The sequence below is a fragment of the Talpa occidentalis genome, unplaced genomic scaffold (genome assembly GCF_014898055.3).
Source record: "Talpa occidentalis isolate TD23 unplaced genomic scaffold, MPIMG_talOcc4v2.1 talOcc4.4, whole genome shotgun sequence".
NCBI lineage: Eukaryota > Metazoa > Chordata > Mammalia > Eulipotyphla > Talpidae > Talpa > Talpa occidentalis.
Window position 1 is genome coordinate 55,518,243 of NW_023604295.1, and position 27,782 is coordinate 55,546,024.

Below are 27,782 nucleotides of genomic sequence, written 5' to 3' on the forward strand. Positions count from 1 at the left end.
TGACCATCTGTTAAAAGAATCACTCCTTAGTCCAGCCCAACCCAAGTAACCTCTCCTTTGGTTATTTCAAATGGGAGATATGCAATCTGAGTGACATCCGAAAAATTCTTTCACCTTGTCATATAATGTAATCTCATCAAGGTCTCAAGTAACCAACATATTCATAGTCCCAGCCCACACGCAAAGGGAAGGAGTATACAGACTGTGTACTCTGGGAAGTGAGACTCCTAGGGCTTTCTTACAGTCCTATCTATCCATTATATCACTTGCAATAGCCAGACTCTAAGAGGGCTCTCAATGATCTCTCCATTTCCTGGCATTCACCCTGCACAGTCCTCTCCCACAGTTGCAGGGCTGGTCTGTGCAAAGAGCAGAGTACAGCAAAAATGATATGTGACTTCTGAGATTAGGTTATAACTGGCTTCTATTTGGCTTCTCTAGCTCTCTGATCACTCCCTCTGTGGGAAGTCAGCTGCCCTGCTGTGCAAGCAGCATTGTAGAGAGAGCCACATAACAAGGAAATGAAGCCTCCCAAACAACCATGTGAATAAACTTGGGAGCAGTTTCTACAGCCCCTTTTAAATGTGTGTCACCCTAATTACGCTAGCCAAAATAAGTCAGAAGGAAAAAGATAAATATCAGATGGTCTAACTTATATGTGAAATACAGTGAAACCAAACAAAAGGTCAAGAAAAAGTCAAAACTAATAAACTGACTACAAATCTGAGGCATACAGCAAAGGAGGGTGAGGGAGTGGTTCAAAACTAGGGAAGGAAGAACACAAAGGAATATGATGATGGCTCACAGGTGATATGGTGGCTCGTGAACTATGGAGACTACGATAATGTAAGAAAAAAATTAATAAAAATGAATAAATGACTGCCACTCTAGCCAACACCTTAACTATAAACCCGTAACAGACCCTGAGCCAGAAACATCAGAAAAGTTAATTCCAGATTCCTGGCCCTTAGAAACAGAGAAGATAAATGCTTGTTTTAACCTGTGGGTTTGTGATTTTTTTTTTTATGCAGCAAAAGATAACTGATACAACTGTGGAACCAAGCTTAGCCGAGGTTTCGCCATTTTGTATATCCTCCACCTTGCTATGTTAGTCCTTGTCCAGCCGCATTCCGGAGATAGTTTCAGCAGTCACAACCCTCACTCCACTTGGTGACGAAAAAGCAGACCACCCCAGCCACCAATGAGGGCAGTCCTATCCATAAATGGGACAGCATCTCTAACTGTCCAATCAGTTTGAAACTAACCGCGCGCGCCAAAATGCCTTTGTAGTAGCCAATGAGTAATTGCCAGCTTCTTGCAAAGTTCGCGTCACTCGCGACCCAATAAGATACCCCTGCTTCCTCTGTTCGGGGCTCTCGACCTCTGCCGTTGCATCGGTGCGTGTCGAGGGCCCGGTCTCGAGCCCGTAATAAACTCCCTTTTGCGTTTGCATCAGCTGTCTTTGGATTCTTGGAGGCTATGCTCGCCGAGTCTGCTGATCTTGGGCACAACAACAACATCTCCCCAGGCCTGACTAGTGTAGGAAGAGTGAAATATGCCTACAGGGAATGGGGATTCCCCTACAACATGGGAGAAACAAATAGGCAATGAGCCCTCAAAGAGAGGCGCAGAGTTAACCCCCAGTTACTTGGTACAAAGGTGGCAGTAGTATTGCGCCTCAGCATCCAAATCAATTATGATTTAGTGCCATGACTGTTGCTTCCAGTATTGTAATCAAATGCATTCCACTTCCCCTATGTGAATTGTCTTCCAAAGCCCATATAGACCCATTGAAAACATTTTTTTCATTTTCTATCTCCAACAAGTACAATTTTATACTGATATGCAATGCAATCAGTCAAATATGACTTTGTTCATCTTTCCTTTCTCTTAGTAGCTGATTATGTTGAATTGAATCTGGTCTCTGTCACTTGTGAACAGGAGCTCTGACTCATGAAAGCCCTCTGTATGATTAGTTTCATGCCTCATGCTGGTCATTTTCTGTTCTTTTTTTTATTGTATCTTTCCCTACAAGGTATTATTGTCTGACCCTGAGCCATATGTTAGTAATGCTTTTTAGGCTCCCCAGTTAAGAAGTTCTCTTGTGTTTCTAAGGAAGTTTCTATAGAATTTTCTCCCAGGGAAGTCATAGCATGCTGAAAACACAGCAATTTGAATAAATCATCTACATTTATCCAGGGTAAATTTCCTCTATAGTGTATGGCATTTGGCTTCCTGACTTAGCTAATCACTCTCTGGGTTTTGAGCCAACTGTTCATACCGAAGTAGCCCAAGCAGTCATTGCAAAAAGAAAACACAATAAACAAATCCCACGCATGAGCCAAGCCAAGACTGAGTTCTAAGACACAGTTTTTCTACTTGTAACTCTCTGTGCAAAATAGTTTACAGAGACCCCACACTTAATTCACAATTTTGCTTCCTCCCAATTCTAGACCACAGTAGTAAGTTTACTAATTGGAAACTTTCTCGCTGAGTTTCCTTTCTCATATCATAATCTTACTGTGTTTTTCTCCTAAATACCCCAGCACCATTTCCAAAGAGACAGAAAAACAAAGCATTTCAAAATGTTTAATGTATAATCCTTAGTTAGGTAATTATATTAATGGTGTTTGCCTTTGGTTCAATACATTCAGCAGCTAAGAACTGAGCTTAAGGAGCTCAAAGGAATTGATATAAACAATAACCTCAATTTTCCCCTAAAGAATGCTCTCACTCTACCATATTGGTTAGGATCAGTGACTCTGGAAACAGATTACTTGAATTCAAAACCCAGCTTTTCCATTTAAAGTCATGTAACATTAACCAAGCTACACAAATTCTCTCTCTCAGTTTGTATCTGTGACATAGGGAAAGTAGAAATGTCCACATTGGAATCATTGTTATAAGAATCACCTTAATAATATCAGGAAAGTATTTAACATACTACCAGGAAAACAGCATGTGTTAAACAACAAGCACACTCCATAAAGACATTTGACTGGATATATCCTCACTTACCATAGCAGGTGCTCCTTAGGCTTTAGAATCATTCAGAAGAGACATCTCCATGACATCCTGTGTAGTATGGTTCTCTCTGTGGATAAAATTAGATTAAGGTGACCCTAGAGTACTAGCACTCCACATGACTTAAAAAAAAAAATATACATTTCCTTTGCAAGATATTGTACCAAGCTAAAAATTATTTCTACAACATATTTGCAAAAACAATGTCTGGAACATAATAAAAAATAACCAGACACAGAGACAACACAAAAATCTGGTGGAAATAACAAAGTAAAACTAACAAGCACTGCAGATGTTGCAGTTTTGGACATAAATAACCTACTTATGTTGTTCAAGGAGAAAAGACACTAGAGAATTTTGTTATAAAAGTGAAAACCATTAAAAAGGACCAAATAGGCATGGTAAGAATTCAAAAATAAATTAACAATTTAGGCAGCTCTCTTGCCTGCCTATGACTATGTAGGTCCTCTCATTTTCTTTCTCCCTTTTCTAGTAAATCTACCCTTTTGGATACTAAAAAAAATTTACTTTTAGACTAATTTTTTTTAAGATTTATTTATTGTTTATACAAGAACTGGGGTAAAGCCCAGAGGCATGGGAGGGTGAGAGGATTCACCAGAGACAGAGTGGGGAGCAGAACAAGCAGATGCACCAAAATACACTGCTGAGGGGAGCAGAGGGCAAGACAGGAGAGGTCTGCTGCACCATGTGGGAACCTCCCTGGCCACTCGGGAATCGAACCCTAGCTGCAGAGGCTGTGGACAGCTTCACAGCACTGCACTCAACCTGCTGCGCCACTGGGGAGGCCCTTAAACTAAGTTTATATTTGCTTCATTTAGCTTTGTTTTTTATGTATAACATATGAATGAAATCATATCGAAATTGTCTTTCTCCACTATATAATATCCCCCCTAGGTTCACCAATAAGCAACAATTCAATAGATTGATATAACTATATAGATAGTCAAAGAAAATTTGTAGCCTGCAAATAAACTGTTAAAAAAGAACTAGAATGACACAAAGCAAAAGTAAGAAACAGAGGTTACTGTGAGAAGATGCAATCTGAGTGGAACTCTAGGGTAAAAAAGAGAGTGGTTAAGAGAATGGTTTGAAGAAATAATAGACTAGAATTTTTCCAAAACTAAAAGACTTTATATAAGCACTTTATTTTTTAGAAGTCAATCTAAAGAGAAAATAACCAGTAATCTCATAGTAAAATGTTAAACACCCAAAAAAGGAAAATCTCAAAGTAGTTGGAAGTAAAAAAAAAAAGGCAGACTGCCTTCAAAAGAGCAACATTTGGACAGATAGCTGACTTTTAAACAAAGTTAACAGAAGCCAGAAGACAAAAGAGTATCTTCAAAGTGCTATAAAAGCAGCTAACACCCAACTTAGAATTATGTCTAGCAAGAATATATTTCAAGAATAAAGTGAAACAAACAATTTTAAGATCCACAAAACAGAATCTGTAACTAGTAGGTCTGCACTACTAAGGCATGTTTTCTGGCAGAAGGAACATTATACCAGGTGGAAGCCCAGATTCAGACAGGAATGAAGAGCAATGAAAAAGTGGCTAAATAATCCACATTTATACAGGGTAAATTTCCTCCACCATGCAAATTTAAATATTTATCATGGACTTATTCATATAGTAATTATTTATTTATGGATTTAATAAATTAGAAGTGTAAAATTAGGGGCAAATTTAAATAAGTAGAATGATGATGATGATATTTAAAATGTAAGTAGAATTAAAGAATAATGGCTCAAACTTTAGAGGGGTCTAAAAGGAGAAGCTAAAAGAGTTGGGATATTTCAAAAGAGTGTAAGGCCCATGAAAAGCATAAAATACCAATTAATATGGGGATTTGAGTACCAACAACATATGTCATTATCTTATGGTTAAGCAGTAAAAGAATTGCCCAAAAATATGTAATTCACAAGACAGTAGAGGGTAAAATCCAAAATAATAAAATCACACAGTAAAGGACAGCAAGAAGGAAATTTGGGAGAAAAAGGAAAAATAGGTAGAAAGCACTCAGCAAGTCAGAAAGCAAGCAATTAATACCATGTAATACCAATTGCTTGAAATTCTAACAGGTTTAGAAGACATAAACATGCAAAACTGAATAACGAAGTTCAGAATTTATACTTAGGTAGCGAAATGAAAGAAAATCAGGGAAGATCAGAGGAAGAAGCTTCCTTTGAGAGAGGGGTGGTAGAAACTTGGGGGGTACACAAAGGGTTAGGAATGTGCCATCACTTTATTAAGTAGGTGGCTACCTGATCAATTTTAATTTTGTTCTGATTCATTTAACTATTTGTATGTTTCACACTTCCTTGTATTTATTATATTTCCACAAAACATAAGTCCAAGGGAGAGCTAAATGTGCTGACATGTATAATCTCTAGAAATACATGGTTAAATCAAATAAGGCACAGAACAGCAGAAATAGTATGCTTTTGTTAGTATAATAAAGCTCACAAACTCATACCTTTTTGTATTTGCACATATTTTTTAAGGCATGTATTATTTAAACTGGCCTGCTGACTTGAAAGAGGGAGACTAGGACTCTGGAAAAATTTATGGTGGGGGGGGCGCTAATTTTCATCTACATGCTTTTTTTCACTGTGAAAATACATTTTGAATTATATTTTTAAATAAAACAAAATTTCATCAATCTATAAATCAATTATGGAAACAGGATTACCATTTAATGAAATAATTTTCAAATTAACAACTGCATTTTGAAATCTTAATTTAAATCTGGTAGTATAACCAAGAATTTTAAATCATTGCTAAATTTATTCAAAAGTTGGATAAAATTTTCAATAATCAAGAAGGGAAGAAAAGTTGCTTTTATTTTATACAGACACCCAGGAATTGATTGTCTTTCCATTTCCCTCATACAAAAGAAATAGAGATAGGTATAGATAATTCATTTTCATTTCAAGCTGTTTCTAGAATGTTGGCAAGAAGCCTTCCTATCTGCATTACAATGGAGTGGTACTAAAAATAGGAAGTAAAGTTAGAGTAAATTGAATGGCTGAATTTAAAAATCTGCCATAAATCATGAAATTATTCTTTAGGCTTTTAGTCTTATGAATAGTGGACAAGATCAGAATCAAATAATATGGATAATCTGAGTTGCTGGAGCAATTAGAATTAATGCAGTACACATTTTAGGAATTTAGCAATAAATGAAAATACCCTGTCACCAAGATGTGAAGAAGTGAGATGCCCAGAATTTGTAGGTTAGACAGCTTGAGCATAAGCTTCTAATTTTGTTTCTTTATCTCCTTAAGTCAAAATTTAGGGAAGCATTTTTTTAAAAAGAGAAATCTACAAGTCAGAAAAATAGAAGGGAAAAAAATCAGCAAAATTTTATTAGCTAGACAAAGATAGGCAAATAGGAATGACTTAGAGGATCCAAGAAAATTAATCTCTAGTCAGTGCTGCGAAGGTGAGAGTCAGCCAATTTATATTACAATATGCTCAAAAGACATGAACTGTCTTTGGAATTGGTGATGAAAGGAAAAGTAAGATCAGAAAGTCTGTGAGAGCTATTTCTTGTAGCCATCCAGGTGCGCTAGACCCTCTCTGTATGGACTGCATGGTTGTACTGCCCCAAACTTTGTAAGTTGTAACCCTATGACCCAAAGTGGGGGGCCCTCATGATGGAATTAGTAGTACCCTTATAAGAAGAATGCTGCTTGCTGCTTATAAGAAAGCAGCTGCTTGCTGCTTTCTTCTCTCTGACATGTAAGGATACAAAGAGAAGATGGTCCCCTGTAACCAGAAAAAGTGCTCTTGCCAGACATGGAATCTGCTGGCACCTTGATCTTGGACATCCTAGACTCCAGAACTGTGAAAAATGTTTAAACCATCACCAGTCCACGGTAACTTGTTAAAGCAGTATAAACAGACTTAGACAGAAGCCCAGTGAAAGCATGGGATGTTTAGAATGATGAGAGCATGCACATATGAAGAGGTAAAGAAAAGCTGTATTACTCATATCATGGAATTTTCTGAACAGAACAGGACAGCACCTAAACTGGTCTAGAATTGGCTTGAACATCTTCAGAGATTGAGAGCCACATGACCCTGAATTTTATCACATTTAGTGTAGGACTAGGGAAGAATTCACTCCTGGAGTAATTTGAACTTTCCTGGGTACCAAGGGAAGACATACCCTGGCTTTCTTATCAGTTTGTCCAAATGTGGGCAGGAGAGAGAATAAAGTGGGGCTTGAAAGCTCTCAGCAATCAAAAATAAATTATATATATAAACAATAATTTATAAGTTATATATGATTTTTCTATATAGAGACAATTATACTACTAAAACCATCCAGATCCCCTCCTCTAGTCTACTTTGCTGAGCTATTACCCCTACTATCAATAACTATAAGAGAAACTAGAAAGCCTGGGATTTTTAAGATGTCTGGACTAATAATTCAGGCACAGATTAAAGGGTTGATATTAAGCAATCAAATGTCCCCATTTTTAATGCTGACGCAGATATGCAGATAGTAGGTATCTGAGGAAAGTGCCTATTGTAGAAAAAAAATTAAAACAAGACTGATCTCCCTTTCAAAATAGCCATCTTGAACAAATAAATCAGGAGGAAAGAATCAACAAATCCATTGAAGTATTATCTTCCTCAGAAATGAAAAAGTGCTGCATCCATAACAGAGGAAAAGGATGCCAAAAAACTAAGAGAACAGAGAAGAGTTCCTGGAATTGAGCATATAACAATAGAAGAGAAATCATTAGAGGGTTGGAAGATAAAGTTGAGGAAGATGCCTAGAAAGCAGAGCGAAGACAGAGACCAAGAATAGCATAAAAGATAAGAAAATTGAATAACAACTCCAGAAGTTTTAGAGGAAAAAAAAAAAGAGAGAAAAGAAACAGAACATAAAACAAAAGTATTCAAGAAAATTCCCCCAAATGACAGGAAGTTGTATTACTGAATAGAAGTAGATGACATTACCTATAAAGCCATTCCATTTTGAAATTTCAATGCACTACCAGAAAAGAAGATTCTACCAACTTCCAGGAAGAACAAGATCAAAAAGGGCCAGGAAATGCAACAACTTTTGACTTTGCAGCAGACAACAAGAAAGTGGAGCAATATTCAGTATCCTAAAAGAAAATGACTCGTAACCTAAAATTATAGTCAAACTCAAACCTTTCTAGGGTATAATGTTTTCAGACATTCATACTCATAAAAAAAATTAACTCCCATTCTTTCTCATAAAGCTATTGGAAATGTGCTCCACCAAAATGAAAGTATAAATCACAGAAAAGGAAGACATGATACAGGAAACATGAGTTCCAAATAGGAGAGGTGTGAAGGGATTTCTGGAAGGAGTTAAATGGCATCCTGAGATGCTAGCTGGAAACTAAACCAGACTGGAGCAGTGCCGGCCTAGATAGACACGTTGCTGGATATTATGGCCACGATCCCCATTGCTTTGACATAGTTTTTTTAAAAACAAACAAACAAACAAAAAATGCATCAGAATGACCCAGAGAATCTGACCCTATACAAGAATTTGGTGATCTTGACAATTTGCTGCTGGTTAATTTCCTGCTCTTTTCTCCAGTCTTGCTGCCTATATCACCCGTGGATATTTATTTCATTTCATTGGTGCACCACTTCAATTTAGTTCCAAGAGCTGGGACAAGGCTACAGTGAGCTTAGAAAGAAGACACCCAGGGCAGTTCACTTTGCTCCCACTGATCACATGTTTAGTACCTGTTTTATGTTACAGCCCCTCCAAATTCATAGACTGTGGTGAGTGTCGAATTTATTAGAACTCATGCATGGCCTCTCCCACTGAATACCCTGGAATGTCTTCTTGTAAACAGGCAGGGGGCAAAAACCCAAGACACAGAGACTATTGACTTTATCTTGTTTTAAAATCCCTCATACAACTCCTTTTGTATTAGCTACCTTATAAGGAGGAAAGTATGGAGAAGAATGCTGAATAGCAAACACAGGTGGATCTTAAGCTCTATTTTATAACCTAGGTAGAAGAGTATTCAGAGTTCTTCTTTAGAATTTTTTTAGGATTAAACATTTACATATTTTTGCATAATATCACATGTAGAAATAAGTCTATTCATGCAGTAACGGTTATACTGTAAACTTATAAATTGGAACAAACCTTCTGAATGACTTCTTAGCAATAAATATTAAAATCCTTAAAATTAGACATGCTTTTGATTCAATAATTCTACTAAAAAATATGAAAATGTACAAAGTTGGATAAGGTACAAAGTATATATAAAAGTATATTTAAAGGCTTTGCTAAATCATAAACAGTTAAAAATGGGGAAAACAAAACACCCACTCTTGCAGAATTGATTCAAACTAGTAGGATATTCATTCAAATGACCATCATATAATCATTAGGTCTGATGCAATTACTACATGAGTAACGTTCACATTACACTGTAGTTCATTTTAAAATAGTTAATCATAAACCATGTAATGTGTATGCACTGGTATAATCTACTCCCCAGGGGTGTTTAGTTAATAGTTGAAAAGTCTTGTTTAGTTCATGCATTCCAATGTCTATGCGTTAGAACAAGTGCTTCAATGCAACAAACTCCCTTAGTATTGGATTATTTGCTAACCAGCAGAAGAGATGCTCAGAATATTTACCCATTGATAAAAAGTACAAGCACATTTTCTCTTGCACAAATGGGTATAACAGACGTCTGCACCAACAAGAGTAGTCAGCACTAGAATATTTCAGTGTCTGCCTCTGAAATTGTCATGGGCTAGGACAAGAGCTCTAGTATTGTGACAGGCTCATGTGAATAGGTTTTATGGCTCTTTATGGTCACTTGATAATTGTGTGTATTATTTTGGGTACTTTTGAGAAGCAGATGCCAACAGAATTATTGCAGGAGATTTACTGAGGAATATACCCATGAAGGAGAGAGCTGGAGAAGGCGTGGAGGACCTTTGGACTATGATGAAGGTCTGACACTTGTAAAGGAGAGAGGAAATAGTTTCTGGGGAGAGTTTCTGGTTATACAGGGGTTCCAAGAAAGTTCTAAAAAGTTTCAGCAAGTCTGATGGGGGACTGGGTGGGGAATCCTTATGCCACAGTTACTCATATGAGGAGTCACTCATGCAGCAACTGTGCTCAGTGATTGCCTGCAAGCAGCCATTGGAAGCATGGCATCAACATAAATGAAATGATGAAATACAGAGGCACAGCAGCTGGCAGTGCCAGTCAATCATGCTCCTCACAGCAGCAGGCCTAAGGATTTTTGTGGTTTTCACAGCACAGATAGCAGAATTCAGACTCAAATCACACAGTAGAAAATTTGTGAGTGGCCTCACTAATAATATAATCATTGGAATGACTAGATAACAAGGAAAAAGAACTTGATGGTTATAAAATGACCATGTTAACTGAAATCTACTGTAAATAATAAAGTGCATATGTGTTTTAATATGAAAGTAGCATGGTCCCATTTTTGCTTTTTAGTCAATTATGATATATGATGGGCTTTTTAAAAACGTACTTTACTAGCTTTAAATTCCTTTTAGAGACTTTGCCGTCTTCCCACCCAGACTTTCAGCTCCTAAATGCCTCTGCAACCATCTTATCAAGGCCTTTTCCGAAGCCACTACGGATAAAAAATAAACAGGAATTTGGGATGTGGGGAGCTTGAAGAAGAAAAGGGTGAAGGACCAAAGAGCAAAGTAATAACATGTGCAGAAGTCAAAGGGCTTTTATGCTGCCTCATGAGTGATATTGTGTGTGTTTGAGAGAATAAGAAAAAATTGCTATATGCCAAGTGTAGATAAGGAAACATCTATAAGACAAAGTAAGAAATGATAAGCTAGGTTGAGTAATACCAGAAATTTTAGGGCTTGCACTAAACTTTCTACCTGAGGTAGATCTTAAGCGGCAGGGTCACAACTGACATTTTAGTTAAAAATATACACAGTGGGCCTCCCCAGTGGCGCAGTGGTTGAGTGCTGGGTTGCGAAGCTTCCCTGATCCCCGGCTGCTGGGCGAGGGTCCCACATGGCGCGCAGACCTCTCCTGCCGCCCGCTGCTCCCCTCAGCAGTGTATTTCGTCAGTCTGCCTGTTCTGCTCTCCGCTCTGGCTCTGGTGAATTCTCTCACCCTCCAGCACTTCTGATGGTACCCAATGCTTGTATAAATAAAATAAATAAAATCTTTAAAATATATATATATATATACACAGACACAAAATGTATGTGGGTAGAAAATATTTGAAAGCATGGCTAAAATGTCAGTAAGGTTTCTTTACAGGACAGGATTATAAATGATTTTTTTATGTGCATTTTAAATTTTTTCTACAATGAACGTGAATTGGTATGATACAAAGAAAAATGTTGTAAAAAAGAAATAATTTGGGTGATTGCTTATTTCCAAGAATTTGACTGAACATTAGCTAAGTAAAGTCATTGTTTTCAGCACAGTCTCCAACATAATTGGTCAATTATAACAGAACTCCATGGAATAGGTCAATTTGCCCTGCAACCCATGGATGCATTTTGCAGCTAATTCATCTTGGTAGGCTATTTAGGAGACCATGTTATTCAAAGTAGACCTTTTAGTTAAGATATTTTTTTCCATGCTGTTGATGATGACTGGCTGTAACCTCTTGAAAAACTTTTGACCATAACCATATCTACTTTGCTTTATAATGAGGCCTTACGCAAAACATTGCTCCAACAAAGGCTAAATTCTAAATTGACTGTAGTTAAAACTATTATTTTTCTCAAGAAACCATCTTCCTGGATCATGCATGCCCTCTCAAGGACATGCTTAATCAAGATTCTACTGGTAAAGTTAGGGATGATTATCTACTGTAAAGTTACATATGATTATCTACAGTAATAAAGTACTTACTTAAATGATACATAAAGAGCTCTCTTACTGTTATTCATACTGAAACACATAGATCTATCATTAATCAATTAGCACTTTAGACCCCTTGCTAGCATATATCAAAGAATAGTTCTTACCAGTAAGAAAAGATACCTAACTGAAAAAATATCATGGAGATCCTAACTGCATGTCATATCCATTCCTACAGGCTTGTTAAGTTCTATTCTTGGGTCAAGATAGGTAACAGGTAGATATGTGTTTCCACTGGTCATAGTACCTTCCTATTTAAAAAAAAAAAAAAAAAAAAAAAAGGTTCACCAGAGGGTAAAGAAAGGTGGGCAAGCTGGACAAAAGTAGTCAATTGCACAGTAAGAAATAGAACTGGACTTTTAGTAGTGAACTTTATGTAGTATATGCAGATGATGATTTATAAAGATGGCACATATATAACAATGCAATGCTATTTCAATAAAAATGTTTTAATAAATTTACATTTTTAAATGTAGAAACCTAAAAAAAAAGTTCCCCTCCTCTTCCTACTCTATACAAGTACATGATTTGGTGAGAGGAAAGAGGACCGAATTTCAGTCTCCACTCACCCCAAGAGATAGATGCCTTGTATATTGTCCAATCTGAATAACTGTCAGGGCCAGCTGTGGCTTAAATGCTTAGAAGATATTACCTTAGCCCCATGAGGAACGCTTTTCTCTAAATTATGTTTCAACTCTGAACTTTGTTACTCTCATCTCTCTCTACTCATATTTGTTGCAAGGGAGTAGGTAGGAGAGGGGGGATATGTAGATCTATGTTTCCCAGCTTTTTGCACCAGTTAAATTTGGACCAGGTCATTTTTTTTTAAATATTTGGGGGAACTGACATAGAGTTGCTGAATTTATATTTGGAATAAAAAAGAAACATCCCTTATGTACTCTGAGAGATATGAGTTTTGAACCAGAAGAAGCTGTTCCCATCTTTTCAATATTAAAGATTATATAATTTGTTTCCCATCTTGACCTGTTTCCATTTCCAAGAATCTTAGACACAGGTTTATATGCCATCATAGCAACTATGTTGACTCTTCTGGTTGTAATATTTACTCTGTTCTAAGCTGCTTCAAATTCCTTTTCAGAAAGATGTGGGGTGTAAATAAACAAATAAAAGCCTTATAATGCAACAGCTCACCTATTCTTGAAATAAAATGCTGACATTTCAAATGCTCCTTATTGTAAAGGTTAGATGATTAAATAGATTCCTCTTCTGCTACCTCAGATTACCCAAATAAACATCAATTACATATAAACCACACAAACAGAACAGACTTTTGAATAGAGGTAGTTTTAAGGGGCAAATAGACATTTGAAAATCAAGAGAAAATAAAATGCAAGGTGTACCATTCTAGTTTAAAAACAGATAAACAATCTTACAAAAACCAACACATACACTTCTATTTATGCTTAGAATATGCCCTTTAAAATATCAAGAAAGTAGCTGGGCAGCTCATGTACTTTCCAGTGGTTTTGAAGAAGCATAGATACTCTTCTCCCACGAAAACAAGCTTAATGACTCCTCTTAACATTCCAATAATCAGACTAGCTAGCTCTAGTTTGGTAAATAGTAATTAAAACTGGGACACATATCAATTAAACTTTACATTATGCATTATTTTCTAATAAAAGGGGATTTGACACAAAATATGCATATGGTATCATTGCTAATTGGCTTAATTATTCACCTAAGGCATATATCACCTATAGTGTCTGGCAGAGCTTTATTATCTCAGAGGAAGATCCTCTGGGTTTCCAGAAGAGAAAGTTCCCACCATAAGATAAACCATCTTAGTTTATCTAACAGCTCTTTATAGTAAAGAATCCTTTGAGAAGAATGTCTCTTGGAGTGATAGGTAACCTCCTCTCTTCATGCAGCAGATAAGCTGCAACAGAGGATAGGGACTTGCTTAAGACCACAGAAGGTGAGCAGCAGCTAGGGCTAAGTGCTTCCTGAGTAGCTGCAGCCTCTGCAGGGTACCCTAGGAGGATCACCTGAAGAGTCGAGTGGCAAAGGAGAGGTTAACAACTCTAAGGAAGCACACTGACATGCACGCTGGGCAAGTACTTAAACTCCAAGAGACTTTTATGCCTATTCTTTGTGATCAGAGGCCATGTTCTCTCTGTCAGAGTTGATGGTTCTCCAACTGCTAATGTTGTCTCCAGAGTCACAGAATACACCCAATCAGTGTGCCCAAAACTTTTAAAGAACACTCAGGGCTCAGGGCTCGGTTCTAAACTCAAAGCTCTTCCCAGGGTAAGGAGGCAAGAGAATGCACCCCCCAGTGCACACTCAGTGAGTCACCTTGAATTTAATCTAATTTCAAAGGCAAGAGTCTCTGATGAAAGGCTTAACATGAGTACAAAAGCACCATTTTCAATCCATTTGGGAAAATAAGGGCATTTGTTCTTCTGAAGAACTAGAAAGTTTTGGCACAGAGCCTGCCATCTTTTTAGTAGGCACAGCAACTGCTGTATTCAGATAAATAGGGGGAAAGTCCCAGCTCAGAGTCCCAGCTACTTTTGCAGTGGGGACACCTGAGCCTTGTCAATCCCAGCAGGAGGCAATGGAGGGCATGGGCTCTAGAGTGAGGCCTGGTGTTGACTTACAGGTTCAAATCGCACTAGCTACAGGATTTTAATATTTGAATAATCTTTAAAACTGTTTCCCATCTGAAAAATGGAGAGATCAGGGGTGGTCGATAGAAATAGTATCTTTAATACTTAAACTTCATGAAGCAAAATCTCTAGTTTTAAAGTACACTCTACTTCCCTCTGCTTACCTTCTATTGCCCTCCCACTAGAAAACTCTTGGGTCTCCAACTAGTCAAAGGCACAGTGTCATTTTGCCATGACATCTAGCCTTTCTCAACCTTCTTAATTTTGTAAGTCATTATTTTCCCACATATTAAAATTTTTACTTCAACAACTTTAGATTCTGCAATAATGTCTAGCTGTTACTTTTTCTTTTTCACCTTCCTGGAAACTGCAATTGAAGATCTGGTCACAACTTTCATGTACCCATTCCACCAGAATAATAGATTTTCACCATTTCTTCCACAAAATATACTTTAAGTCAGGTTCCCTAGAAGCATAGCTAGAGATGGGGATTTTCATATGATTTATTTAGTGTGGGTACACTTTCAAAAGAAAGTCATAGAGAAGTAGAACAGAAAAAGACATTAATGATGGGAAATTGACCATATGGGTGATGTAAAGCAACAGAGGTGAGGCAACCCAGTGATGAGTAATATTAACAATAAGCTACTACAGCGCTTCAGACTGAACAATGAAAGAAGGTATTTTAAGTCAGGGAGAAGCGAGAAACACTAAGGGGATAAAGAGGATATACTTAAAACATAAGGATGGGGACAATGACCTGGCTTCTGTCATCCCCTCCAGACCTCCAGTTTCTTGCCTGTGCTTCCTTTTGGCTAAAGCTACAAAAAAGCCAGAGATGGAAAAGGTCAGGGCCATGTAGCTCTGTGTTGATACTCAATACAGTAGGGGACAGGCAGGGAAGGCAGAATGAGAACAAGAATCAACAGGCAGGTGACAGGCAGAAGCACATGCCTGTTCATAGCAAGAGATATATATGTGTGCCCAAACAGCAGTGTGTCATCACTTTTCTACTTTTACATAGAATAAGCTGGTTTTAGAACATGTATATCTCTGCAGATTAAAACAGAAGTTATCAAATTTATGCCAGGTTTTACTTAATGCAATCAAATATATACCATGTGTTGTTTCCATAGCTCGGTCCCTAGATCTCCAACTGTGGAAGAAGCCAACACCAAAAATTACACTCCCCTGGATGCCCATTCCCAGCCCAAAGTAAATGCAGGCAATGGGACAAGAAAAATGGGAGGATGTTGAAGGTAACACCCCAGAATTGAGTTCTTTTCTAATCATACTTAGGGGGCTACTTGAGTGGCAGGACCTTCCCATTGATGAATTTTCATTTTCTCCTTCATACTCTGGATAAATAATATGCAGTATTCTAATTTCAAAATGTTAGCCATCAACTGAGATGTTTCTATGTGCTAACATAGTTAAGCATTAACCGTAGGTCCAAATTTTGGGGGCATACTTACATGTGTCCTCAATTATTGTTAATTTGTATCAGTGCTTGGGACTACTCAAGAGACAGTTTAAACAATGGCTGCCCCAAGGAGCTTAACAAATGGTAACAGGCTTTTTAGAAAACACAGAAAGACAGGTCTCCCAGGTGTTGTTCTCTGCCACTTATAAACCAAAGAGCTGAGGGAGGAGGGATGGGAAATACAGGTTTGCTGTAAGTGAAACAATTTTCCAAGTATATATATGACATGCAGACACATACATAGTTTCCATTTGGTAAACTGAGGGGAAAAAACTGCTTTTTAAGTGTTCTCAACTCTATTTAAAACAAGCCAGAAGATCTATATAAGGTATAACCCTCTACCAAATCCACATACATTTTGATAAATGATAAAATCATATGCAAGAAAAAGTGCTTATGTGCAGGCATATTAGCACACATTTGCCTAAACTTCATTTATTTAAAGAAAAAACAAAACTGTATACAACCAGTTCAAATATAAGTTTCTGCTTTCCAGGAATTTATATAATGGGACAAATGACAGAAGTCAAAATATTTATAACATACCAAGTACCCGCATTCTCCCCCAAATTCAAATTTTATTTATTTATTTATTTTTAAAGATTTATTTTTTTTATACAAGAACCAGGGTACAGGCCAGATACATGGGAGGGTGAGAGGATTCACCAGAGACAGAGCGGGGAACAGAACAGGCAGACTGACTGAAATACACTGCTGAGGGAAGCAGCGGGCATGACAGGAGAGGTCTGCTGCACCATGTGGGACCCTCGCAGGCCAGCTGGAATCAAACTGGCGCTGCAGAGGCTGTGGACAGCTTCACAGCGCTGCACTCAACTGCCTGCACCACCAGGGGAGGCCCCAAATTCAAATTTTAAATAGTCTCTCAAGCTTTCAAATCTATCTTGAGATGACCAAATGGGCGTTCAATTCTGTATCTGTTGAGATGAGAAATCAAATCCATAATCAAACTACTCAAGTAAATTCATTATTACTGCCAATATGGATGTGGGATGCAGTTAATTTTCAGTGATTAACAACTTGTGAGAATCAGAATTCAGACCATTATTCTATAAACTTTCTCTTAATAATCCAAACAAATAACTCTGACTTGCCAAGAAATTTCAAAAAGTTAGTGATTAAGCCAGCTGATTTTTCCCAACAAGTGAGCAGGGAACAATATACCATTAAATCCAACAGAATATGATTGATGAAAATAGCACATGTATTAACTGATAAATTTTGCATTCTTTAGTTATTTTTCCCCTCAAAGCAGTTTTAAAAAATATCACTGCTTAAAAAAAAATAATAAAATAAAAATCACTGCTTTTTATCCATGTAAGACTTATTTTATCTCCAGTTTTGCTATTTGTAGAAAAATATCCGTTATTAATTTAGCCTAGAGTTTCTTCCCAGAAAAATGTATTTGGTCAAGTCTAGGTAAGTACAAGAAATATGGAAACAAAACTGCAAGGTAATAGAGAGGGGACAGAAAGTACTATTATAAAAGAAAAGTGGGGGTATGTCTGAAAGACACAGTCTTCAGCCTTAAGGTGCCCCAAATGACCAAAACTAGATATTTTAAACAGCAAAATAAAATTATAATATTGGATTATAACTCAAAGAATTAAAAACAAATCCCTGTGTCTATACTAATAAAAATGAATGAATAAATTTTTTCCTTACCAAAGAATTCTAGAGCATATATATGTACATACTACCCCCTCTAAGAGGTAGCACTAACTCCCCTCCCCTAAAAACTGTATTTAAGTCACTCAATTCTAAGGAAGAGCATAAAAAGAGGGAACAGTAGTAACTGTACATTGGAAAAACCAGAGAGATATCACCTTAATCAAGTGATCAAGGTTATCAATGACAAATCAAGTTGCTACTACCTATACAATGTTAAGGGCACTTTACTTGTGTAGTATTGTGCCACAAATCCCACAGCTTCAATCTAATCATAAAACAACAAAGGCAAATTGAGCGATAGTCTACAAAACATTTGACTGCAACTTCTCAACTGTCAAGTTCACAAAAAACAAGACTGGGAAATTGTTGGAGATTAGAGGAGACTAAGGAGACTAAGGAGACATAACTATTCAATGTAATGTGGACTTCTGGGTTGGGTGGGATAGAAAGTAGAAATTAGTGGAAAAACTGGTAAAAATTCAAATGAAATCTGTAATTTAGTTCATAGTGTTTAATCATTACCAAATTTCTTAGTTTTGACAAATTATAACCAAATGAATTTTTTAAAAACTATAACCAAATAAATGAAAATGTATACAACGTAAAGAAAAATGTGGAATGCAGTAAAAGCAGTTATTTAAGGAAAACTTACAGTCACAGATACATAAATTAAAAAGAAATGAATGGTGAATAGTTATAATTGCAAAATATAAGACATTAGAAAAATATCAAAATAGCCAGATATTATTATGCTGGAAATAAATGAAATAGAAAATATATAAGTAGGAAAGACTCAAGTAAAGATGTGACTGACAAGATTAATAAAAGTGACAATAGATAAATGTCTTGCAAAATTAAATGAGAAAAATTATCATAATGGAAAAGGCAATATAACTACACATAAAATAGATTTGAAAAGATATCAATTAACAATCTATGGATTTGAAAACTATTTTCCTGGAATCTTTCCTTTTACAAAACTGACATATGCACACACAAAAATAGAGTGCTTAATCATTTAAAAGGCTGGATAATAGTCTAAATCCTTCACACACGTGTACACACTCATACATATGACAGAGTTTTTCAGATGAAGTTACCAGACTTCAAGGAGAGTCTAACCTTAGTATTAAAACCCAGCAAAGACAGCATGAGGATAAACATAACCTATTTCACTCAGGAAAGTAGATGTAAAAATCTAGATAAAATATTAGGAAGCCAAATCTAACAATGTTTAAACAGTTAACATACCATGACTGCACTAATCATGTCCTCTAAGAAGCAGACACCAAGATGGGATAAGACAGACAAGGGAATTACTAAAGGAAATTCCTGTGAAGGATAAAGAGAAAGCAGAAGTCAGCAGAACTTTCAGACTGTGTTGTAAAAGGAGAGAGAGAAAGAAGGAAATGGAGTCAAAAGAGCCTTAGACTGCAATGCATTTCTGAGGAAGTTTTGGCAAGACCACTGGGGAGCCCATCCCTCAGGGGAACCTGCATTAGTATCACCACCACACTCAGCCATCACTGGTTGCATAAATAATGGTGAGCATCAGGTGAGCTCAATCCTGGCCAGTGGGAAGTAAGACCATAACCCCAACGTGGTGATTAATCCAGAGGGCAGCAACTGGGACAATCAGCTACACTCCTACACAGCTCCTGCTATGCTCTATATTTTCATGGCTGTCACAATGACCAAATAGGGTTTTCTCCTAGGAGTCCAAAGAAGGTGTGATATTAGAGAGATCTATAAATATGACTTATCACGCATGTGTTGGGTGCGATTTTTGTGTGCCCCTTCAGCTCCTCTTGGTTTGAAGGCTTTACAAGCCTACGTTCCCTGTTAGGAGTTGATTAGTCATTTGCCCCATTTGGTGCCAGGTCCTCCCTTTTAGCCACTACTGCAGAGCTGAGCCAAACAGTCATGTAACTGGAGAGTCCAAAGTTCCCTAATATTGTCCCCTCTTTGAAAACTATGCACATACACTAACTAATGTAAACACTGGAATGGAATACTTGGCTCAAAAAGAAAAGACTTCAGCTCAATTGTCTAACAAAAAAACTGCACAAAGCTTAATGTTCACCACTGTCCAATAACTCAGGCTAACAAAATGAGAATAGGATACAAAATAACCAGCCTTCAAAGAACCCTTGATGTACAATAGTGGCACTGGTGGTTTTGATAGTGGTTATAGGTATCAGATACACCAGGCGGGGAGAAATCAAGACTATCACAAACATACTGTGTCAGAGTAATTTAACAACTTAGTCACTAACCAGGCAAAATAAAGAAATGACACATTATACAATATATACACAGTTCAAAAAGGGTGGGTGCAGGAATGGTATGCAAATGACTAAAAAATAAAGCCCCACCTAAAATAAACTCCATTTGAGGCCCTCTCTGCTTCTAGAGAGGTGGGGGAGCAGGGTTGAAAAGCCCAAGTTTCTAGTGATGGTGACCAGCCCCCACTGAGGTGCCCATCAGATTAGCACAGATATTTGTATAATCCCTTCTTTCCTTTCCAAAAAGAAATCTTTCACCTAATTGAAAAGCTATGAAATATTTTAGCCATATTAGAAGTTAAACCTAAATGTTTCATGTCATTTCTCATTTTTTTATTACTCCCAACCCTGAAAAAAAGCATATGTAGATAAAAATCAGATTATCAAAGTACTTGAGAATTTAGAATTCTGTTGCAAACAACGAAAGAAAATCCTGGACAAAAATGGCTTAGACGACAAAAGAAATTTTCTAAGAAACATACTGAAGCTAGTAGGCGCCTCAGGTCATTTTGATCCAGGACTTTGTGTACATTCCTATCTCTTTCCAACTATCCCATCAAGAAAAAAAGTAGAAAAATGATTTCTTTCCAAACATTTTCTAGGATTCTACTAAAAAATTTCCACAAACATGGTGGCTCAGAACAACAAAATCTTAATTCTCTGAAGATCAGAAATGTCGGCAAGGCCATACTCTCACTGAAGATTCTCTAGGACTCCTTACCAGATCACATGTCTCTGCTTTGCCTTCTCTGTGCTCCATATAGAATCTGGTTTTCCTTGTAGTAGCAAAATGCCTGTATCCACACATCATGGAACCCCACCAAAAGGACACCAGCCAGCACCTCCTGAAGAGAAGTTTGTTGTCCAGAAGCCTGTGACCTATACATGCCATAGGAACTCCTGGGCTATTTCCTTGCTCCACCCATCACGCTGGCTCCCCCCACTCTTCAATTGCTTTCTGGTGAAAGCACTACTTTAATAAATCATTTGCACCTATGTCTTTGGCTAAACAGCTGCTTGTAGTAAAATCTTCCCTAAGACACAGACGAATGAACTGAAACTCTGGCAGATTGTCCTTGAAAGCTCTGAGCTGTTTCTTCCACCATTTCATCTCTGCAAAGGTCAACATTTCAACATGTAACAACACACTTGCCTACAAACTCCCTTGCCCAGGTTCTGGGTTACCTCTCCTGACCCAGCCTCTCACTTTTGCTCTTCTGAAGCCTCTTTCCTGTGCCCTCTGAAAGCATTATTCCATAATGAATTGCCCTTTACCAATAACCTGATCAGATACCTGCTGCTTTCCAGCCTCAACTGAAACCTGATGTTCTCCCAAAGCACTATTGTACTGTCTTTTTTTCTTAAAAAGGCTGACTCATTTCTCATCTTCTCCTCACAGCAGAATCTGCAAATAGATGAGGGAACCCTGTGATCCTGAATGCATGCCTGATGGTGGGCACCTGAAGTGGGTACACCTGGGCTAAGACTGTGCTTTTAAGGGCGGCGTCATGGGGACGCCAGTAGAAGCCGAGAGAAAAGCCGAGAGAGAAGCAAAGAAGCAGAAGCAGAGATCACTGGAGAGCCCAGATAGAGTGAAGACTTGCTGGGGGCTGGGAGGCCTGCCAGCCTCCCGGCCCCCCAGCACTCCTGCCTGCCATATGCCTGGTGAACCCCAATAAAAGACCTGCAAAAACCACTGAGGACTCAGACTCCTTTACGCGGTCTGCTGGATCATAGAGAACCTGCACCGTGTCCATTCCTGCTCCCTACAGACAATCTACATCTCTTCTGAAGTTATACTTGTCCATACACAGGAAGGTACCTATGGGGTGTCAACTGTATTTAGGCTGGATGGGGCTTATAGGGTTAGGTTATCATATTTTTTATGTCTTTTATAAGTACAAAATGTTTTTAACAAATGCCTTATGACTTGGATTTCCTATTTTGTTATCTGTAAAGTCCTATTTGGTCCCACTGATATTGAAAACTCGCACCAAACTCAGTCTACTATCCCATCAACCAAAATAGTAGAAAAATGGTTTCTCTCCAAATATGCGATACCTCCATCTCCACTTTAACAACACTCTAGGGAACTTGGATGCACATGTGATGACAAATCCAAAACTGTGAGGAAAAAAAAAATCAAGAACTCATAAACTAGTCAGTCTCCAAGCAACCTATCCTTTCCAGATCTCGATTCCTGCCCTCATCATCCAGAACTGCTCCAGCCTTGAAGTCTCAAAAGTCAGAACACCCTGCCTTCACTGGTACAACTCCCTTTGTTCTAACACTCACCTCCCTCCTCTCCTCCCACTACACTAACATCTAAAGATTTCCAAGTCCTGACTTGGTGGATTTCAACCATTTTCACCTGGGTTATTGCATACTTTCTGAATCTTTTTACAATGCCTATTTCACATTTTGAGCATTTTTTTAAAAAAAGACTAAACAGGTTTCTTCGTTGCCAAGTTTGTCTTTATAACTACAGAGCTGCTTGCTGAGCTTAATGTAATTGAATTAATAATATAATTTGTCAATTTGCAAATTTCTGAAAGCAATGTTCAACAATTGATTTAGTTAATTTAGAAAAAATTTAGATTCTCACAGTGAGATGGCCATGTGAAGGAGAAAGAATACTAGCTACAACCCTTAGATTTCAATAAGCCTTTGGGTTTTCTTTTTCCTCAAAAAGATAAATAAGTGGTAGAAAAACCCACTATTAGCTTCTGGGTAATCTTGAAGCAATTCCCATCAAAGCATTCTTGTGTTCGTAAGGAAAGAAACATGTAAGAATTCTAAGAACTACCTGGGTACGTCAAAAAGCTCTCAATTCCTTTGAGGTGATTCAGTAGAAGCCACCATTTTGTCCCCTTTCTTCAATAGTGCCAACAGTTCTAGTCAGAAGATCCATGAGGAAGAGACAATTCCTCAATACATGGTACAACCTGTCCACATCTTCAAAGGCAGAATCAGAGGTATAATTCTGATCTATTCCTTCAGTTGAGCTTTAATATTGTTTCTAGCAGGCCCCCACTCTACTAAAGTGAATATTTTACATGTTTTATATATACCATAGATCAGATTTGAATTGTCCTCCATAGACACTGGCTTTAAATTAACTAGGGAGAGGTGTGTTTCTGATAGCCATCCTTCTAATGTGAAGAGGTTAGATATAAAAAGTTAGCTAATGACAAGTTCCAAGTAGTTTTGAACAAGTAGTTTTGAAGTAGTTTTGAACAAGTAGTTTTGAATCCCCCAAAATATGCTGTCAACTAAGTTTGGGGAGAAAGGTAGAGGTTGAGGTATTTTATAATACTGGTAGGGTATTATAGTTAAAGGAAACAGTTAAAGGAAAAATAAGATTTTAAGTAAGCAGAATTCAAAAATATGACTATAATAAATTCATCAGTTTCTTTTTCTCACTACAGGAAAACCTGTGGAGGATTAAGAGATTTTTGCCTTTCCAGAAACCCATCTCTTCTCTAGTTGGCAAGGCTAATGGAATATAAACTACAGAAAAGGGGAGAAAATTCTATTAGAACACCTATAGCAAAACCATAAAAAGATAAGGAGTTGAGCACCTCTCTAAGGATATATATCTTTGAAAATATGTTAAAAGACTGGATAATTAGTTATAAGCTATAATAGTCTCTATTTAAGTCCCTATTCAATCTCCATTTAAAATGAGAAGATGGAGATTCAGAGGGTAAGCACATTGCTCAGTCTCAAAGATAATGAAGGAGTGAAACTGAGACTTGTCCAAGACAGTTCTCCTCCTACTCCATGCTGTGTGCACCTTTAAAGAGACTGAGAAGCCAATTAGCCTTTGGGCATCTCCAGGTGTGACCACTTCATCTCGATTAGGGATAGTGGTTTGGGTATCCATGCCTTCCAGGTGAGGACTCAGATCTACAAAGTAAATAATCAACCAAAAAAACTGATCTCACAAAGATCTCATTTTTCACTGCCCACAAAGATTACTTGAGCAACAAGATCCCTCCTCCTCACCTATACATTCAAGAAGTTTCCCTCTGGTAATTAATAGAAATTTAATTCCCTGTGTAATTACTAGAAGTTATTTAATAATTGTTGGTCAGGTGGCAGGAAATTTGCTTAGTACATTATAAACATTCTTTTACTTGATCTTAGCAATAACCCCATAAAATGTATACTAATATGTCCATTTATAGCTGAGTAAATTTTGTAGCAGGAACTAAACAATTTAAATTTAAAATGCAGCTTCCATATGACCCAGCAATTCCACTCTTAGGAATCTACCCAAAGGACACAAAAACATTAATTCTATTTACAATAGGTAAGATATGGAAACAACCCAAATGCCCAAAAGTGGATGACTGATCAAGAGGATATGGTACATATACACAATGGAATACTATCCAGCAATCAAAAAGATAAACTCATGCCATTCACAGCAACATGGATGGAGCTAGAAAGGATTATGCTCAGTGAAATAAGTCAGAAGGAAAAAGAAAAGTATCGGAAGGTTTCACTTATAGGAGGGATACAGAGGAACCAAATAAGAGATTAGGAGGGAAAGTAATAAAACAAAATAAAACAAAACAAAATTAACAGGGCCTCCCCTGGTGGTGCAGTGGTTGAGCACTGGGCTGCGAAGCTGCATGCAGCCTCTGCAGCTCTGGTTCGATCCCCGGCTGCCTGGCGAGGGTCCCACATGGTGCGGCAGACCTCTCCTGCCACGCCTGCTGCTCCCCTCAGCAGTGTATTTCGTCAGTCTGCCTGTTCTGTTCCCTGCTCTGTTTGTGGTGAATTTGCTAACCCTCCTGAGCTTCTGACTGTACCCAGTGCTTGTATAAATAAATAAATAAATCTTTAAAAAAAATTTAACAGGCAACTATAAATCAGAGACATTCTGCCGGGGAGGGGGAGGGAGAGGGATCAATACAGGGGAGGGAAGAGCACAAGGGACTATGGTGATGGTGCACAGGTGAACTGGTGGTAGGAATTATTCAGGGACTACACCTGAGAGGAGAAAGCAAATATTGTACAAAAATGAACAATGTAAAATATATATAAACAAATTATATTATAATTAATTTTTTTTTCCAGGCCTCCCTGGTAGCATAGGAGTTAAGTCTCAGTGCTATCCCCACTAGGGCCTGAATTTGATCCCTGGCCAGGAAGCTAACCCCCTTATGATGCTGTAGACCTCTCCTGTTTCAGATGCTGTTCCCCTTAGCAGTGTATTTCAGTAAATCTGCCTGTTCTGCACCCCACTCTATCTCTGGTGAATCCTCTCACCCCCCATCCCCCACATCTTTGGCCTACAACCTAGTTTTTCTATGCATAAATAAATAAATCTTTTTAAAAAATTCCTTTCTTTAAAGGTCTTATATGTTTTGTCTTGATGTGGTAGATGGCAAGAACATATTTAGAACAGGCAGATTTGGGGGTTAAGGAGTGCCCCTCTCCCTACCCTGTAACAATAATAGACTATTCACTCACACTAAGTTTAGTGTGAGTGATATTTTCCAAGCGAAGAAATCTTTACCTCCCTAATTCAAAATGATGCTGAGCCTTATTCTATAGCTTGATATACCAAAGTCACTCTTCATACCACTGATTTTGTAAAATTGACAGATGTTTTAGTGATTACAGTTAAGGTAGATAGAGAATGGGGCAGAAAGAGAAGGCACAAAGAATTTTCTCTACAGGTGTTCTCTGTAACCTCTCATCTAGGTTAAATTAGATAAAAAGGACTGTATTTGTCAAAGATGGCATGGAGGACAGAAAGTGATGATTACAGAGAAGATCTCTCACTGGAAATAGAAAGTGTTAAAGTTTAAAAGTTAAAGTGTTAAAGTAATAAAGCTGTAAGTATTCATTTACACATATCCAGTTTATGCATTAATAGCTTGCTGGCTGGGGATTAGTAATTTGAACTCTAAATTGACGATAAGGAGTGATCACAATTATACAAGAGTCCAAGATCAAGGGCATAGGAAAATCAACTCTCATTACTCAGAATTTAAAAATAAGCCTCTGAAGGGACATGTAACTGTTTTTACAAAGAAAAATTGAGAAACTGAGAAGATGATAAGAAATCACACTTGTCAGAGAAAAAGGAACTCTCCTACACTGCTGGTGGGAATGCAAACAGGCCCAACCACTATGGAAAGCTGTGTGTGGGTTCCTCAGACTGCTATAAATGCAGCTTCCATATGACCAAGCAATTCCACTCTTAGGAATCTACCCAAAGGACGCAAAAACATTAATTCGAAAGGATACCTGCACCCCTATGTTTACTGCAGCACTATATACAACAGGTAAGATATGGAAACAACCCAAATGCCTAAAAGTAGATGACTGGATCAAGAAGATGTGGTACATATACACAATGGAATACTAATCAGCAATCAAAAAAGATAAACTCATGCCATCTGCAGCAATGGATGGTGCTGGAAGGGATTATGCTCAGTGAAATTAGCCAGAGAGAAAAAGAAAAATATTGGATGGCTTCACTTATAGGAGGAGTGCAGGGGAACCAAATAAGGGATCAGGAATAAAATAATAATAATAAATTAAAAAACAAAATTATCAGGCAACTATAATCAGAGACACTCTGCAGGGGAGGAGGAGGGAGAGGGATGAAAACAGGGGAGGGAAGAGCACATTGGACTATGGCGATGGTGCACGGGTGAATTGGTGGTGGGAATTATTCGGGGACTACACCTGAGAGGAGAAAGCATGCATTGTACGAAAAGGAAGAATGATGTGAAAGAAGAGAGAAGCAATAGAGTACATTTTCAGAGTCTTGCTAAAAATAAAGATCCAGAGAAAAGAAAGCCTCCAAGAGTAAGGTCTATATTAAAAAAAAAAATCACATTTTGAAGATCATATGTTGGGGGAAAAGTGTCCCGAGTGAACTCCATGCACTAATGTTTTATGGGTTCCACTCCCACTTCCATGCCAAAGGGATTCCAGGGTCGTAGGATTACAATTCTCATCATGCCATGGGTCTGCCTTAATCCTTAACTTCTTGAAAGGGGGATTGCTGGGAACCAAGGGTAGAATTCAGTAGCCATGCTTGGTAGTAAAAGGAAGAACAGGTGGGCTGCAGGGAACTTGGTTTGGCCTGCTTTCCCCATGTACCTGGGATCCCAGCTCAGGCGGCATTACTGGTAGGATTCATTGACCAATTAATCTCTCTATAACTCAGAAGTTAGTTACAGAGATTTATTCAAAGATTCAGAGAAAAGGGTGCTGTTATCTAATAATTTAAAACAAAGTTTCCACTCCTAGGCAAGTTTATGGGAATTTCCCTTGTTGGACAGCCTCACAGGGAAAAACATCTTTATTCTAAAAATTATGTTTATTGAGGTACTGTTGTTTTATCACACTGTATGTTTTAGGGAGATAGATTCCCACCTCTCCAAGTGGATGTTATATCATTAAAGCCATAATAATCTTGCATTATTGTCCACTGGGTCCCCTCCCCACTTTGCTCCCCCTCTGCCCCCTCCCCCTCCACTTGCCTGCTCCTTGTAGCTTCTGTTATTCAGTCAGATTTCAAGCGCTTGTTTTTGTCTGTTCTTTTGCTTAATTTGTTTATATTCCACAGATGAGTAAAACCATACACAATTTGTCTTTTTCTGACTTATTTAACTTAGCATAATCCCCTCCATTTCTATCCATGTTTCACAAATCACAAGATTTCATCTTTGAAAAACACCTTTAATACATTACTATATGATGTGCACTTGCTTAC

The 27,782-nt window shown here is 37.7% G+C and overlaps 1 protein-coding gene across 1 annotated transcript in view; it reads right to left on the minus strand.

The window, feature by feature from the left end:
- Window positions 1–27,782, minus strand: part of HHLA2 (HERV-H LTR-associating 2) — a 103,325-nt gene that overhangs the window by 29,563 nt on the left and 45,980 nt on the right. Inside the window, exon 8 of the mRNA XM_054700624.1 lies at window positions 3,019–3,094. The gene's annotated coding sequence lies outside the window, so the exon portion shown is untranslated. The remainder of the gene's footprint in view (window positions 1–3,018; window positions 3,095–27,782) is intronic.